The 18,226-nt window shown below is 47.6% G+C and overlaps 1 protein-coding gene across 5 annotated transcripts in view; it reads left to right on the top strand.

Annotated features, from left to right (window-relative positions):
- The window catches only part of DISP3 (dispatched RND transporter family member 3), a 64,123-nt gene that overhangs the window by 10,271 nt on the left and 35,626 nt on the right, over window positions 1-18,226 (top strand). The window contains exons 3-4 of one of the 5 annotated variants that reach the window (XM_087944837.1): window positions 10,140-10,317; window positions 14,279-14,439. The gene's annotated coding sequence lies outside the window, so the exon portion shown is untranslated. Of the gene's footprint in view, window positions 1-10,139; window positions 10,318-14,278; window positions 14,440-16,079; window positions 16,278-18,226 lie in introns of those variants that run through there. The other 4 variants (XM_087944838.1, XM_087944840.1, XM_087944839.1 and 1 more) reach the window with 4 other exon arrangements.

Consider the following 18,226-nt stretch of genomic DNA (forward strand, 5'->3'; position numbering starts at 1 on the left):
AGAGCAGGTGGAGGTAGCAGCCTCACAACTGACAACGTTGGAAAGCCGGAGAATCTCTCGTGATTTCTTGATTCGTCCTCCTCGGACCCTTAAGGAGGCTGTGCCAGTTTCAGTCCCCGAACCTGGGAGATTTAATTATTGCCAGCAAAGGAGTCGCTGGAGCACAAAAGAGAGAGAGAGAGAGAGACATTACAAAAGCTTTCTCTTTGCTTCTGTGAGCACTCTCGGTTCTCATTTCATTCAACCCCCAGAGCTTCTTTTCATGGGGCAAGGCTGGGCCGCAAACCGCGCGGCTGGAAGTGAGCTCTCTTTCAACTGATTCTGAAAGATAATCACACTTCACCGGGCTTCTAACCGCGGGTTTTTCTAAAGAAAAACCCGATGATTAAATGCTTCCTGGCATTTGCTGCACGCAGGGGGGGCTGCGTGTGAAAAAATAAATAAATCAACATTTGGTCTGCCTTTCGGAACTTTGTTTTTGGCTTGAAAACAAGGGTGGAAAGAAGGCTCCAGTTTGGAGGAAAGTTCTAGTAACTTCTCTCTGCTGCGAATTATCCTTCTATATCCCTTCTCAGGATCCATGCTTTACTGCTGTGTCACTTCACCTGTCGAAACGCACCTCCAGATATAGAAATGCTATCACGCGTATATGCGGAGATTCGATATTTTTAAAGGAAGGGTCACCTGGATATTGATATTTCTCCGTCGTCGTGCTGGTGTGTCTCCAAAGAGGGGATGTTAAAACATTTTGCAATATTTCGCTCCGTATCGTCATCTTGAGTCTTTCTCATTTTGAGGACTTTATATATCTATCCTTCTTTAATTAAATTAAATTATATCTAGAATCCAGGGCCTCCTGTAAGTCTTCTGAGTGATATATATCCTTGATGTAGAACATTCATTCATTCGTTCGACCATTTAGAGACCGCACTGAAAAAAAGTGACTTTGGGAGTGTTTTCAGACACAACCGTTGCGAGCATCTCTGTGGTCAGAGAATCAACATTCATACGCTTGGCCACTGACTCGTATTTATGATGGTTGTAGTATTCCTGGGTCGTGTTTTGTGACCTTCTGGCAAGCAAAGCAGTGGTGGGATTCAAAATGGTTGACTACCGGTTCTGTGGGCGTGGCTTGGTGGGCGTGGTGTGGCTTGGTGGGCGTGGCTTGGTGGGCGTGACAGGGGAAGGTTACCGCAAAATCCCCTCCACTCCCCACCCGGCTAGCCTATTTCCCCCGCAGAGAGAGTGGAGGTTTCCAGAGCATTTGTGGAAAACCTGACTCAGGAAGTTTGAAAAGGGTACCTGATGCTTCCTACGGGACTCATTCTGGAGGTGTCTTTCAGGTGAGTTTCACAGAATAACAGAGTTGGAAGGGACCTTGGAGGTCTTCTAGTCTAACCCCCTGCCCAGCCAGGAAACCCTGTAGGCAAATGGTTGTCCAACATTTTCTTAAAAACTTCCAATGTTTGAAGCACTCACAATTTCTGGAGGCAAGTTGTTCCACAGATTAATGGTTCATTCTCACCGTGAGGAAATTCCTCCTTAGTTTTAGACTGCTTCTCTCCTTGATTAGTTTCCACCTGTTGCTTCTTGTCCTGCCTTTTGGTGCTTTGGAGAATAGCTTGACCCCCTCTTCTTCTTTGGGGCAGCCCCTCCAAAATTGGAAGATGCTATTATGTCACCAATAGTCCTTCTTTTCACTAGACGAGACGTACCCAATTCCTGCCAACGTTCTTCGTATGTTTCAGCCTCCAGCTCCCTAATCATCTTTCTTGCTCTTCTCCGCACTCTTTTCTGGAGTCTCAATATCTTTTTTTTTTTTTTAAATATCATGGTGGCCCAAACTCAAATCTTTGGGTAGTTTTTGCAACTCGGGGTCGGTTTGGGGTGGGTTTTTGTAGTGTTGCAACTTCGGATGTATAGCTTCCTGCACTGTTGGGAGCCCAGCCCATTTTGCTAGTTCAGATGTCATGTCTGACCCCAATTCAGCTTTGGTCTAAGATGGAGAGAGGCTTAAAAAAGGCGAACGTGTTTTATTCTCTTAAGCTGATCCTACTGACTGGTTTCCAAGCCCCTGGTTCTGAATCACGCTGTGCTTTTCTTCCGACAAGCCCTTAAGAATCCACAGACCTAGATTAAAGATCTTGGCTTCCCTTCAGGGATTGACTTGGCAAAAGAGAGTGCCAGCATTCTGAGAAAAGAGGCCACAAATCACCAATATGTCTTCTAAAGCTTTCCTGGAAGAATTTAAAGATCGGGCTCTTCCCGGCCAATTCTAGGAGATGAGACCTTCCCGATATTTATTTATTTACTTAGCAGATTTATGTAGCCCACGACATCACTCTGGGCCTCCTACAACACATAAAAACCATAAAACACTCAAGGATAATTTTTAAAAAAAACAACAACCCCAGAAAACAGCAAAAACCAAAGATAGCAAGAGAACAACCGACAGCTGACATCAGTACATGGAGCCATACCTGTTTTGCTGGACCTGATGAGGCAGGGAAGATGTTACCCCTCAGATAACCCAGCCCTGTGCATAAAGGCTTTTCAAGGTCAAATCCAACATCTTGAATTGCACCTGGAAGCAAACTGGCAACCGATGCAGCTCGTGAAACCGAGGGATCACCTGCGCCCTCCTGGGGATGCCTATGACTTTCCCCCGCAGCTACTTTCTGCACCATCTGAAGCTTCCAGATACTGGAATTAGAATGACGAGAGTAGGAAGGGACCTTGGAGGTCTTCTAGTCCAACCCCCTGCTTAGGCAGGAAAACCCTATACCCTATACAATCTCTTCTTTAAAACTTCCAGTGTTGGAGCATTCACAACTTCTGGAGGCAGGTTGTTCCACTGATTAATTGTTCTCACTGTCAGCAAGTTTCTCCTTAGTTCTAAGTTGCTTCTCTCCTTGGTTAGTTTTCACCCGTTGCTCCTTGTCCTGCCTTCTCAGGTGCTTTGTGCCACGGTGGCGCAACGGTTAGAATGCAGTCCTGCAAGCTACTTCTGCTGACTGCCTGCAATTTGGCAGTTTGAATCTCGCCGGGCTCAAGGTGGACTCAGCCTTCCGTCCTTCTGAGGTGGGTAAAATGAGGACCCAGAGTGTTTGGGGGCAAGAGGCTGACTCTGTAAACCGCTTAGAGAGGGGTGTGAAGCACTATATTGCCCCTCATATATTGGAAGACTGCTATCATGTCACCTGTTATCCTTCTTTTCGTTAAAGTAGACATCCCCAGTTCCAGCCACCGTTCTTTATATGCTTTATCCTCCAGTCCCCTAATCCTCTTTCTTGCCCTTCTCTGCTCCCTTTCTAGAGTCTCAACCTCTTTTTTACATTGTGTTGACCAAAACTGGGTGCAGTATTCCAAGTTTGGCCTAACGAGGCCTTATAAAGTGGTAGTAACACATAGCGGTCCCATGTAGAGCATATTATAGGCATCCATTCTAGGGGTAACTAGATACCCAAGACAAAACTCCCTGTCTCTGATTATGCTGGCCAGATTGAGGGTTGTTACCCTACAAGTAGGGAAAACCTGCCCTATAGTTTCTGGCATACCCAGATGTGGGACCAGCTTGGCTTGACGTCCTGAAGAGGCTGCGTAGAAGTTCAGTTTGATCCTAGTAAGAATTTACACCGATGGGAGATGAATATTCGGTATTTATTCCCTGCGGCTCGACTGCTTGCTTCTCTTTCCCCAATCATCCTTCCTTCACCCTTCCTTTGATAAATCACGGGCTGTGCTTAAATCAGGGGCCGGGGTCCACCCCCCCTATATTGCAGGATAATTAATGAATTGATCGGCAAAGAGGGCGAACCATTAATCAAGCGGGGCTGTCAGGTCAATGGATGGGCTTCCTCTCCATCCTTTTCTTTCCCTGCTTATCCCCGGAGCGTGTTATGGCTGACTTCCTGCTGACCAGGCAGTTGGGACCCAACACACCAAAGCCGAGGTGAGGGTCAAGGTTTGACCCCAGAGTAAAGTCCTAAATTGTCCCCTCCACAGCCGAGGTTCTTCTGCGACCCCTTTGCAAGTCAGCCGTGGTCTCTCTTGGCTAACAGAAGGACCGGATCCCCTCTCGAAAAAGGTGCAAGAGGTCATCCTTGGACCCAGGAGAGAACTCCCTCCCCTGCAGCTGCCAAGGATGGGAAACCTCATCTTCTAACAAGTTGGGTGGTTAGATGACATCCAATTATCCAAACAGAATACAATGTAATTTCACCCTTGGGCAGGTCTGCGTTTCCACCCCCCGGAGGGTGATGTATGATGTTGGGGCCGCTATCTCTGTTTGTCGAGAGCCCGTGGCTTTATCCCTGGTTCTCTAGCAAATCTCCGAAGCTCAGGAGACAGAGAGGAGGCGAATTTTACAGCTGAGGGAGTCAGATAAAACCACAACAGAGCAGGCGGTTGTTAAAATCCCAGAACAAACACAAAGAAATTAATGGGTCTCCATCACAGGCGGATCTTTTTTCTATTTGATTTCTACATTTCTGGATATTTCACCCCCTCCTTCCCTCTCCCTTTCCCTTTTGTTCTTGCTTTATGGTTTGTTACTTGTTTATAATAAAGCCAGCTTACAGGGCAGTTTTACACAAGGCTGCCTGCTGGTGCATGGGTTGGGGAGTGGTGGGTGGGTGGGAATCCCAAACCCACCAAGATTAGACCGGGGAGGGAGAGATATTAGTAAGCGAAATGTGATTTGGCATCGTTGGAGGGAAACAGTTGTGTTTTTGCAGAAGTGTTAATGGGGAATATTTGAATTAGACCTGGGGCATTGGGAATGTCTCCTCTTTGGATTTCGGCATAAAATCCGTCCCTTTCCCCTGGGGCTGCCAATTTCACTTACTTCGTTTCTTTGGAATCCAATCCCCTTGTTGTTAGATGCACCAATGAAACACTGCCCCCCCCCCCTCAACTCCCCCTGATCTGAAATAAAGGCTCAACCCATGCACAGCAGGACGATTATGTCGCGTCGTATTTCAACAATATGCATATGATGTTTCCATTCCTCAGTGAAACACTGCAGGAGGGGGAAAAAGAAAACAAAAAACCCCAGTCTTAATACGATTGTCTATGTTGGCATTTCCCAACCTTGGCGGTTTGAAGAGGGGTGGGTTTCCACTCCCAGAATTCCCCTCTGGGAGTGCCCCATGCTGGCCAGGGGACTCTGGGAGTTGGAAGTCCACACCCCTTCAAATAGCCAAGGTTGAGAAACCTTGGTCTGTATGGCTTATCTGGTCCGGTTTTCTATGGGCGGACTGGTTTCCTATTCCCTTCCGTTTCGTTCCATCTTCCTTTCCATTCAGGGGTGGTAACGGCTACTGGTTTAGATCGCTCCGGCCCGAATCAGTAGCAAAAATTGCTCCCGGGTCCGCAGAACCAGTAGTTCAAAAAAAAGCCTCCGGCAATCAGCTGAGTGGGGGAAGAAGAGAAAGGGCAGGATTGGCCCTCCCACCAGCCCTGGCACTTCTCCCTTGGCCCTGCAGGCCTCAGCTGGGGCGGGGAAAGCTGCACGTGGGCACGTTAGGTGTGGGCGCCATCACTGAACCAGCAAAGGAACAGGTGGGATCCCACTGCTGATTCCGTTCCATGTTCCGTTCCATGTTCCATATTCCGTTCCATCCGATTCGATTCCATATTCCATTCCATTCTGTTCTATATTCCATTCCATCCCTTATTCTATTCCTTATTCTATTTCTATTTTTTTTTCTATTTCTATTCTATTTCTATTTCTCTTCTATTTCTATTTCTGTCCTATTTCTATTTCTATTCTATTTCTATTTCTATTCTATTTCTATTCTATTTCTATTTCTATTTCTATTTCTATTCTATTTATTATTCTATTTCTATTCTATTTCTCTTCTATTTCTATTCTATTCTATTATTTCTATTTCTATTCTATTTCTATTTCTATTCTATTTCTATTCTATTTCTATTCTATTTCTATTTTTTCCTATTAATTCTATTATTTCTATTTCTATTCTATTTTTATTTCTATTCTATTTTTATTTCTATTCTATTTTTATGTCTATTCTATTTCTATTAATTCTATTATTTCTATTTCTCATCTATTTCTATTTCTATTCTATTTCTATTTCTGTCCTCTTTCTATTTCTATTCTATTCTATTTCTAATCTATTTCTATTCTATTTCTATTCTATTTCTATTTCTATTCTATTTCTATTCTATTTCTTTTCTATTGCTATTCTATTTCTACTTCTATTCTACTTCTATTCTATTTCTATTCCTATTATTTCTATTCTATTTCTATTATTTCTAGTTCTATTCCAGCAAAAATGTTTTTGAATGGAACAGGGTTAAATACAGGAAGCCCAGATGAGGCTCTACCGCTGTGGTGCAGCCCTTCGCATGAAACACACCAAGGTAGGAAAGGCCATCAATGGACCAGTCTCGCCCAACATCTGGAGCAAAGGCTTTGCAGGGAAGGACGAACAGCCTCCCCCTCTTCCGGTTGTCCCTTTTTGCTGCTGCTGCTGCTTTCCCCCCAGGAAGTCAATTTTGATACGTTGATGTCAGCGGTCCAAGTAACAATCTCCAAAACAAACAACTCTGAGACAATCATCTTCTCAAAGTATCATTTTGTTAAAGATGTCATATTGGCACATCTGGGAAAACCAGAATCTGAGAGTTCCGGGTTTTCCCTTCCTCAAAAGAGAAATCAAAGCTCCATCCCCTGCATCCACCAGTCCATCCCACGGCCCAATCAGGTCTTCGTCCCATCTGGAGACTATCCCCAGTCACTCCCCTCCAGGTGTAGGGTAACATGTCCTTGACTCTTCTAGAAAGAATGTTGTTGTGGCTATTCATCCACTGCTCTTCAAAAAAAAAAAAACCCTCCCAAATTCCCAGGCGCTAAATGTGGCAGTCTAGAACCTCCAAGGGACGCGGTGGCTCAGTGGCTAAAACGCTGAGCTTGTCGATCAGAAAGATCGGCAGTTTGGCGGTTCGAATCCCTAGCGTCGCGGAAGGGAGTGAGCTCCCGTTCCTTGTCCCAGCTTCTGCCAACCTGGCAGTTCGAAAGCATGTAAAAAAAAAATGCAAGTAGAAAAATAGGGACCCCCTTTGGTGGGAAGGGAACAGCGTTCCGTGCGCCTTTGGGGTTTAGTCATGCCGGCCACATGACCGCGGAGATGTCTTCGGACAGCGCTGGCTCTTCGGCTTTGTAATGGAGATGAGCACCATCCCCTAGAGCTGGAAAACAACTAGCACGTAGGTGCAACTAGCATGTAGGTGCAACTAGCATGTACCTTTACCTTTACCTTTAGAAGCTCCACAAGCGACATGGCTTCCCAGGCTGACAGTAGATTTGAAAGCACACAGAAGTATCCACACATGCATTCTTCCCCAACTAGTTTTTTTTTTTAAAAAAAAAATGATATGCTCAGAATTACCGTTCCCAAGGCAACTGTAGTTCACCTCTTTTTTAAAAAATTAAAAAAAATAAAAACACCATATAAAAGTAGTTGAGGAATGATTATGTAATGAGAGCTGAGACGTCCAAGGAGGGAAGAGAAAAAAAAAAAAACATATGAAGGATGGTTACAGGAACTGGGCATGGCTAGTCTAGTAAAGAGAAGGACCAGGGGAGACAGGAGAGCCAGGAAGGGGTCAAGTTATTTTCCAAAGCCCCCAAAGGCCAGACAAGGAATAATGGATGGAAACTGAACAAGGAGAGATTCAACCTGGAAATAAGGAGAAACTTTCTGACAGTGAGAACAATCAACCCATGGAACAGAAGTTTCCTTCAGAAGTTGTGGGAGCTTCATCCCTGGAAGCTTTCAAGAAGAGATTGGACTGCCATCTGTCAGAAATGGTGTAGGGTCTCCCGCTTGGGCGGGGGTTGGACTAGATGACCTACAAGATCCCTTCCAACTCTGATTCTCTGTTATCTGTTAAAGGAAGGACCAGCAGATGTCAGATTGGAGTGGGAAAAGAGGGAATAGAGTTCAGAATATGAAGCATTATATAATCTTCAACTCCCCTGTGACCTTGCAGGCCGAGTTTTCATCTTTAGGTGATAATGCACGAAAAGTAAAATTTCCGGGGACTGTCAGCATGTGGGAATTGCGTCAGGCCGCTGAAGTTAGAAAGATCATTTGAGGGCCAATGGGATTCTCAAGAAAGCACCGAAATGTTTTATGAAACATTGCCAATTCCCCGCTGTGACTTATCTTTTTCCTCTATATATTCTTGCAAGGCTGGGGTTTGTTTTTTGCCCACCCACCCCTCTCCAGGATGATGGATAACTCCCTCTTGTGCCCAGATGAAGCTGTTTTAGCTACACACACACACAAGAAAATCTGGCCCTCCCAACTTGGCTGTCAAAAATCGAGAAAATCAGCCAGGCAGGCCTTGTAAAATGCCCATCGAAAGCAATCTGAAGGGGAAATTGAAACAACTTGGGGGGGTGGGGGGTGGAATCACGGTTCTGGTAATTAACAGATTTTGTTAATCAAGAAATATGAATGGCTTTTGAGACAATCTCCTCATTTAGCTCTGATTAGCGCTTCTCCCCATCGGCCACCCTGCACATTTCTCCTTTCTCTTTTAATTGCAAAGTCTTGGCACAGAATTAAGAGTCGTGATGAGCAAATATAAATATACATACATACATACACACACACCGTTTAGACTTGCACGCATCCATACATAATTCTACCTGAGCCTCAGAGAAACGAAACCTTTGGGTAAAAAGGCAGCTGGACTGCTGAGCTTTCCAAGACTGCCTTGTGGCTCTCGTTAAAAAAAAAAACAAATTTTAAAAACCATCTCATTGTTTGAACCTGGCTGAGAAAATTAGAACGAGGTGATTGTTCTTTCCGCCTCTTGTTCAGCCTCAGAGGATTTTCCCAGGATCCTTTGCGGATGATGGACAGTAGCAAAATTCCAGCAGTCTGTGGGGGGCTGTGTGTGTGTGTGTGTGTGTGTGTGTAAGGGAATTCATTTATTCAGTCACAGAACATCAAACATAATTCTCCTCCCCTCCCCAGATGTAGAATATTCCTTTCTGGGGTGGGGTAGGAGATATTTTAAGGGTCTGCATCTCAATGGCAAATCTCTCTCTCTCTCTCTCTCTCTCTGTGTCTTTCCCCTTAATATTTCAAAGAACAAGCCCACCAGAAGTGCAATACCAGGTGAGTTAACCAACTGTCTTTTTCCCCGCTAAGCCTGAATTTTGTGAATTATTGTTGTGAAAAGCTCTAATCACTGTTGTGTTGTGCAGCGTTGTGCCTCCTTCCTCGCCAGTAGTGGGATTCAAAAATTTTTTTTTTACAACTGGTTCTGTGGGTGTGGCTTGGTGGGCGTGGCAGGGGAAGGATATACTGCAAAAAACCCCTTCCCTCCCCACCCCACTAACCTGCTTCCCAGCTCCATTCTCCTGGGCAGGGCAACCAAAGAAGAACCAGCTGATCAGCTGGGATTTGATGGGAGGCAGAGAAGAGATGGGGCCAATCAGGGGTGGTATTGACCGGTTCTCCAAACTACTTAAAATTTCCACTACCGGTTCTCCAGAACCGGTCAGAACCGGCTGAATACCACCTCTGTTCCTTGCCCTTCCTTGCCCCTTGCACTCAGCACCCAAGTTGAAGAAGATTAGCATGAGGAGTTGCAGATCTCACAGGCATGGAAAAGGTTAAATATTACAGCACCCGGGAACTGGGGGGGGAAAATATATATATATATATATATTTGGCCCTGTGAAGACTCAGCCAGCAGGGATCCCACAGGGTCAAGGAAGGCTTGAACACAGCCACGTCAACAATCTTTTTCGGATGTTGTTAGCAGATTCAGCCAGGAGCGGACTTGATTTGCACTAATCAAGGCTGCATCAAATATTTGCTTTTATGTTCACCTAAGGCAACACATGCAAAAAAAAAACCCAAAAAAAAGCGGGGGAGGGAGGGAGTGTTCCACCTCCTTGGGCCGCCAAGCGGAGTGGGAAGGGCGGACGGAGCTGAAAGCTGGCAGCCTGTGGATTAAGGCCCATGAATATGGATGATGCTTTAATTGGCTTCTCTAGGTAGTCCAAAGGGGCTCGGGGGGCCTAGGCTTCAAGACTTAATTGTTGTAGACAATTAATAACTTGGATCGTCTTAATTCCATATTGCTCTCCACAGCTCATTAGAAAAGCAAGAGAGAGGTAACCCTCCAAATGAGCCGGGCACCGTCTTCGGCTGCTGCCAAGAGCGAGGCACACGCCACAAAAAGTCTTCCCGTTGGAAAAATCCAGAGGGGACCAGAAGACCACGGGACCGAACGAATCTCCGGAGGAAGCAGCGGTCCAAAATTTTGCAGGTTTGTCTCGAAGGAAAGTTTGCATGGAGGGTGGGGATTGCATCTAAAAAAACACACCCTGCACTGCCCTAATCCGGATTAAGGGTTGGGATCAGCTGGGGTGGGGAGGAAGAAAGGAAGAAACCCACCTGCCAATCGGCAAACTGGATGAAACAGTGTGAAATATGCCAACAGCAGAGAGAGAAGAGAGAGAAGAGCATGGGTGGAGGTGAAAAGATGGAGGTGGCATCGAAGTCTCATGTCTGAGAGGCGGCGCGAGGCCGGTTCAGGAAAAATACCCTGCACCAGCCGGAGTGGGGCCGAGGGCAGGGAGTGAGAATGTCAAGCAGCCTGCTCCAAGGGAGACCCAAAGGGAGCCTGCAAACCTGGGCGAACAAGGGTTCGAGTCTAAGGAAGGCCGCTGGTGGATCAGCGCGAAGGAGGTCGCGACGTGTAACAACGAAAGCAGAGCAGAAGGATGGTGCCCTTTGTGGAACCTGGAAGAAATCCGAAATTGATGGGAAGGGAACTTTCCACCCACCCACCCCACATTCCTTCACTCCTAGCATTCCCAGTGGGTTTTAGAAACCGGTAAGAAGACTCCAATCCTGCTTTGATTGACAGTTCCCTGCAGGTGAGCATCTGTCAGGAGCCTTCCTGGGCTGCTGAAAGGCGCAGCTGCTGTATAGAAGGACTTTGAACACCAGCAGGAGGTGGGTTTTGTTTTTTTCCTCCTTCCACCTGCAGCCTAATTTAATTCCTCTTCCCTCCCCCCCCTCCTAGTTTTAGAGAGAAAAATTGTACTTGGAAGGTCTGAGGAAATCAAGGGGGCTGAATGTTCACCTTTAAATTTTCTGTTCTTCACAGTTCTGCAGCAGTCACACCTTCGTCTTTTTGAGCGGTGGCAGAAATAGAAGTAGAAATGAGGGCTAGAACCTTGAGCTCCCGGCAAATGTAATGGGAGCCTTGGATGCTTGGATTTAGAAGTGCAGATGCCCCCCTTGTTGAGAGATGCTGAATTGCGGGTAGAACCCTCCGTTCTCCAGCCTGGTGCCCTGGCTGGAGTTCAGCTCCCTGAATTTCCTAATCAGTATTTCAAACAGAGAATTCTGGGAATTGGGGGTCCAACACATTTGGAGAGAAAATCAAGTACAAAAATACTTGGCAAAGGTAATTAAATACATCAAACTTTCACCTAATCTTACCTAGCTGAATCCTCTTTAACTGGGGTGTAAAGGCTAAGACCCTAGTCCTCATGGTTCTTGTTAAAAGGAATACTGGAAGCATAGTCTTCCTCTGAGTTGAGCCTTGTGCAAGCAAAGATACGGATGGGCAACGAGCTACTTAGAAACGTTGGGGAATTATATTTGGGTTTCTCAACAAGATAAATCCCACATTTGATGAAGTTGGCCTGTGGAGATATTTTACAGGTTTCCACATAGAAGCCCTGCCTTGGCAGGACTCTTCTCTTTCACTTGGAGCGGCATCACAAAGAAGCTGAAGGAAGCTTCAGCTCAGAGAGGCAGTGTTAGAAAGTCTGTTCATATATATAGCACCACACCGAACAAAGTACTGTCACCATGTGCTTTACTGCTCAACCATACAACTGTAACAGGAAACCAGAAACTCTACTTAGAACAAAAGAGCATAGAGTGTATATATACACTCTATATATACATTGGCTGCCCTGGTTTGCTTGACCCAGTCACCTCCCATGTTGGGAAGCACCCCTCATCTTCGCCTTTTACAGCTGTCCGTGCAGTCTTCTCCAAGAGGGAAACTCCTTCCTTCTCTCACCCCAGTAGCTGGGAAGATAAGGTGAAGGTTCCTGTCGCACATTCGTGCTAGTCGTTTCCGACTCTAGGGGGCGGTGCTCATCTCCATCACAAAGCCGAAGAGCCAGCGCTGTCCGAAGACGCCTCCATGGTCATGTGGCCGGCATGACTAAATGCCGAAGGAGCACGAAACGCCGTTAAACCTTCCCTCCCAAGTGGTACCTATTTTTCTACTTGCATTTTTTTAAAAATGTGCTTTCAAACTGCTAGATTGGCAGAAGCTGGGACCAGTAACGGGAGCTCACTCCGCCTAGGGATTCGAACCGCCGAACTGCTGACCTTTCTGATCGACAAGCTCAGCGTCTTAGCCGTTGAGCCACCGCGTCCCTTATGGCTAGGAAGATGCACCGAGCCAAAAAAAAAAAACACCATTCATGGCTTCGTCCCGATGACGGGAATACTGCCCAGCTAGAAAGAGGGAGATTGTGCATTGTGGCATTGTGCGACTCCTCCTTGCAAGCCCCCGATTCTGCCAAGCATCCCCCAGCCTTCCTTTACAATGCAAAACCACAACCCTTCCCAGAAATGTCTCCCCGAAAGCTATTAAGCTTATTTAATTGCAGGGAGAGGGGGAAAAAAAATGCCATCTCAGTTGGGATTCTTAATGTCCTGTGCATTTCTCGTTTTTCCTTGCGTTTATCCCTTCCTCTGATCTCCCCCAGCGATAACTTTGGAGTGCCTTTCCTCTCCCTTTCCCTCTGGTGATGGTACCGACTCGGTCTGTAATGGTTTGTCTTGGGAATATAAACTTATCTGTCTCGCGCTGGCTGGCAGGATGAAAAAGGACACCTTATTTCTTTCTCAGATGAAAAAACAAAAACAAAACAGAAACAAACATCATTTCCAGGACCAATCTACAGCTTCAAGCTTCAGTGTCATCAGAAGATCTCTTGCTAATGTCCCCAAAATAAAAGCTGGACCCTTGCCCAGCCCCAGGGAAGTTGGGGAAGGGTCTAAGAGTCACGGGGAAATTTTTGTTTTTTTGTTTTGTTTGGAGATTGAAAAGGGTTTACATATTGGAAATTAAACAAGGAGAAACGAAACCAGAGATTTCCTAGGACAGTTAAACCGGTGGAACAGTTCGCCTTCAGAAGGTGTGGGTGCTTCATCCCTGGAAGTTTTTAAGGAAAGACTGGACAGCCACCTGTTTGAAATGGTCTAGGCCAGGTTCTTCTGCTTGAGCAGGGGGTTGGACTAGAAGACCTCCAAGGCCCCTTCCAGCTCTATCCTGATTGGGCAAATGGGAGCAGCATTTTCCAGGCCCAAGTCAGGCAGGGCCGAGGTTGCTTTCTCCAACCTAGGAAGGCTGTTGATTTATTTCTGGTTTGTTAGCCTTGTTCTTAGATTGATTGCTGTTTTTCTTCCCGGCTGGGTGGCTCAGCTAACTTGGCTGAAATTATCCCACTCAATGCTTTCCCGGGTTTGTTTATTTATTTTTTTCCTCCATCCAGCATAGGTTTGGCTGCTGATGCTTTTCGGAAGGATCTTTGATCACCGGGGACAATAATGCCCCTGTGTTTTTGTGTGTGTGTGTGTGTGTTTAATGTGCACCAGGGATCATTAAGAGAAGGCAATCAGGGGTTTTTTTTTGTGGGGGGAGGGAATGAGACATGATGCAGAAAAACCCCGGGGAAGGGAAAAGGAGTATAATAGCTGTTTCTCCCCTTTTGCAGTAAGATTTGCGTTCCAAGCAGTGGAAGGAGAATTAGAAACAAGTGCAGGAAATGTGAGGGATCAGGTGCTATTGCAGTTAGTTTGAAACTGCCTTTTTGCAGCTGGGAACTTCTGCCAGCCAGGGGCTGCCCCCCCCCCCCACCCCAAATATTATGTCTCTGATCAATCATCCTGCCAACCAGGGGCTGCCCCATCTCCTCATGTTTTGTCTCCAGCCGACCCAACAATCCTGCGCCTGCTGGCTTAGAAGCTCTGCCTTGGCTTTGGAAGTCCCAGGTTGCAGGAAGCTTCCAGCTGTAGCCACAGTCTACCTCTGAATGACCAGCATTTAGTCCTGGGTAGCCCAAGGACCAGGCCAAGAGGGTGTAATTGCAGGGAGGGCATTTCAGCAGGAACGAGACCACCAGAAGGGAGATGCTTCCCCCATTGCGGCTACTATAAGCTATGAACCGTTGTTTTTTTTCGTCCCGCAGAGCCACCCTCTGTCGAGTGCCGAGGGCAGCCGGACTCTGGAGTTATTGGGAGAAGCCCTCTCTGTGCCTCCTTGGCTAGCCTGTGTCCTCTTCACCCATCTTTCTTCTGTCCCTAATTCAAAAATGGACAACCTGCGGTCCTGAGAACTGCTGGATCCTGGGTGAGTGGGGATAGATTTATGCCAGCTGTTTTATTTGTAGCTCAGGGTTGACACGAGGCGTCTTTGGTGCTCTCTTGAGCTTTCTTGTTTTCTTGCAGACGTTTCATGGCCCCAACTAGGTAACACCATCAGTGCTAGCCCTGGTTATATTAACCTAGTTTGGATCACAAAACCTCTACATGAAAACAACCAAGCTCCTACAGCACCAAGGACCCCTGGGCTGTATTATTATTATTATTATTATTATTATTATTATTATTATTATTATTATTATTATTATTATTATTATTATTATTATTATTATTATTATTATTATTATTATTATTATTATTATCATCATCATCATCATCATCTCCTCTTGGCTGCTTTATAACCTCTCTCTGCTACCTTTTGGCCCCACATAACTTCTGCTGCTCTCCTCTGCTGTCCCACCTGTGCCAACTCCCTTGGGGTGCCCTGCCCTGCCTTCTCCAGCGCCCGCAGGTGAGATGCAGTGCCGATCTGGGAGGAAATGCCTTGTCATGCACATGATTCAAAGGAGGCCCCTAATTTTGCTCACAAGCAAAGCTGGATTGGGGTGGGGGGAAGAGGGAGGGTTTAGGGGACATCGTGGCTCCCATCTCCCCAGCCCTTGTTGCAATACCCAGATCTTTTCTACGCAACCCCCTCCTCCCTATCAACGCATCCGAACATGTGGTTACTGGCCTGGCATATCTGCATGGGAAGCTGTGATTTCCCCCACCTGCCCCCCTTTCAGGCTGACTGGATTCCCTGGATTGTGGAGGGGGAGACCTGCTCGATCAGGCAGGCACCATGTGGGGGGGGGCAAGTAATTTGTGGTTGCAACGGGGCAGCCCAAATCCCTGCATTTCCCACTCCCCTCTTAGGGGAGGAGGAAGTTGGGTGGAGTTTCTCCCAAGGATGTGTGGGCAGCCTGCGTTGCTATCCTTTCTCGGTGCTCCCTTCGGTCCCAAGGGAAGTGGATCCCTCTGGAGGGATCCCCAGGGGCTGGGGCAGAGGGGAGGGGGAATCCTGCCTTCCAGACCCGTTTTGGGGGGGTGTCTTCCCCCACCACAAGCAAGGGATGGGAGGAAAAACAATCCTCCCGTTTCTCTCCAAACAGACCTGATGGGGAATTGGGGCAAGTTTTAACCACGGCTGGTCTTCTTCCCCTCCAACTCAACTCTGGCCTTGGGGGGTGGGGTGGGGGGGCAAAGCATCTTTCCCGTCCCAGCCTGCCGGGCACCCTCCAGGACTACAACTCTCCAAAATAGTCGGCTCTGATGGGAAGCGGAGTCCTTCCAACCCGGCGGGCGCCCGGTTGCAAAAGGAGAGCCGATTTTCCGTCTCGCTGCTCTCCCTCCCCACTCCTTTTTAAAAACTCCTTTTTGCCCCCCCTTCCCTTGGCGTGGTCTCGCCCTCCCCTCGCCCCTCCGATACTGTACAGCACCCGGATTGTACCATCCTGCCTCCCTGCCAAGGGGGGGAAGAGCAGGGGGGGAACCTGCATACATCCGCGCCCGAAGCGAGTGCCGGCGCTGTCCAAGGTGGGGAAGAAGCGAGGGGGGCGGGCGGGGAGGAGGCAAAAAAACCCAAATCGCTGCTGCTGCTTCTCCTTACCCCGTTTTCCCCCACCCCCCACCAAGTGATGGTAGCAGCCTGGCTTTCGCAAGCACCAAGCTGCCCAGGCGGAGTATAAAGGGCGGGCAGAGGCGCGGATGGGACTCGGCAAGCTCAGCAAGCGCTGCTTCAGCGGTGTCTCCGGGGAAGGGGAAGATCGCCGGCCCACCTGCCCGGCAAGAGGAGCCGCTTCCTCCGACCGACTTTCTCCCGGAGAGGTAGCCGCTGTAACCCAGGTCCCTCTTGCCCGCCGAGCTGCTCTTTGCAGACGCGGGAGAAGGTGGCGGGCGCCTTTTCGGTGCCAGCTGCCAAGCATGGCGCACGTTGGAAGAAGGGCTGCCTTGTTGGCGGCAGGGGGAGAGATCCCTGATGGGGGTGAATGTTGGTTTGGAGAGGTTGAGGGTATCCTGGTTACCACTGTGCGTGCGTGAGAGGTCTTTCCTTAGGGTTTTTGGGGGGTGGGAGAGAGGCTTGGTTATCTAGAGGAGCCAGACTGGAGGGGTTTTTTTGGGGGGTGGGATGGGGGTCTCCGTTTTGGAGATGCAGGCTGAAGGTTGCTGCTTCCTTTTTTTGCTGCTAGCCAGGAGGACGTGCTCTTCAAACTTGTGGTGGGAGGTGGAGGAGTGGGGGGCATAAAAGAACTCAACTTGGTGGTAGTTGTGGTCTTTGCGGTAGCTCCTGAATTCCTCAAAGTGGTTTTGTGTGTGTGTGTGTGTGTGGAGAGTGTTTGTGTGTTTGGAGAGACCGTCCCAGCAGGATCAATGGTTTTTTTTTTAGAATATTACTATTCTTAAGTTGTTCCTAATTTGTCTGGTCGGGAGAAATCCATTTTGATAGGATAAATCCATAGTAGTGATACACAGATATATGTAAGGATTAGGTGTGTGTGTATATGGCATAAATTAAGGATAAAAAAAAAAGAGGTCTTACAAACTGTTGAAGATGAGAATGTTTTTAATCGTTTTCTATTTTTTCTTTCTATTTTCTTCTCCCTTTTTCTCTCTCTCTTTTTTTTTCCATTGGTGTATGTGTTGTCGGTTTGTTTTAATTGTAAAATCAATAAAATTTATTTATTTAAAAAAAAAGAATATTATAGAAGAACAGAGTCAGGAGGGACCTTTGGAGGTCTTGTAGTCCAACCCGCCCGCCCCCTGGTCAAGCAGGAAACCCTACACCGCTCCAGACATAAGGGTTAGCCAATTTTCGCCGAGGAAGTGATGCCCAGCAGTTCTTCCCCCCACCTTCCCAGTTCAGTAGAGTTCCCATTCCAAAAGTCTTCGTGGTCAGACTCCGAAACCTGTGTATTTTGGCAAGGGGTGGGAAAAGGAATGAGAAATGGTTGAAGAAAGAGGAAGGGGCTGCCATCACCTTGAAGAGCAACCCTTGAGCCCTTCTTCGCGCCCCTAGATTCAAATTCTCACCCTGGAATGCTTCAAGGGAAGGGGCCTCCTAACTTGTCCCGTCGGAATAGAGCTGGAAGGGACCTTGGAGGTCACCTAGCCCAACCCCTTGCTCAAGCAGGGAGCGCCTGTACCATTTCGCACGACTGCCCGTGTCCGGTCTCTTCTTAATGCATTAGGGGTTGCATGCATCCCCAACGCAAAGATTCTGCGGAAGGAAGCCGAACCCCAGGTGAAGTGGGGTTGTGGGATGAGCTGGGATTGTCGCCTCTTTGTTCGGCTTCCGTGGTGGGGCTGGCTAATTCAGACCTTCCCAGTTTGCGGCAGCTTCATCCAGCAGACAAGGGCGGATTTAGACATTGGGATCACCAAGGCGGTTGGCCAAGATCCTTGAGTCTCTAGCTGGAGATCTTAGGGCAGAAGTTGGATAGGACCCCTGCTAGAAGGAATTAGCCAAGCAGGGAAAAATGGGGATGCTTTCTCCTTGCATAAGAGCTCAAGGACCTGTTTCAGGGCTTTAGGATTTCCCCGTTGTCCAGTGAAATCCTGGCATTACTCTCTCTGTGTGTGTGAGGAGGGAGGCAGAGAAAGAGGGGGTGGGGAGACCAAGACCTGTGTAGCAGGTGGTGATTGTGGTAACACTTGGAACTAAGTTTGGCTGCTGAAGGAGGCAGAGGGAGGCGAAAAGGGAATGGCTCTGGTTTGAAGGCTGCATCGTGGGCTTTTAGCGGCGGCTTTGGAAGATGTCATGGGAAATCTTGAAGACT

This window comes from Notechis scutatus, chromosome 16, assembly GCF_049901735.1.
Source record: "Notechis scutatus isolate UNSWTSFEM ecotype Mainland chromosome 16, rNotScu1.2, whole genome shotgun sequence".
Classification (NCBI taxonomy): domain Eukaryota; kingdom Metazoa; phylum Chordata; class Lepidosauria; order Squamata; family Elapidae; genus Notechis; species Notechis scutatus.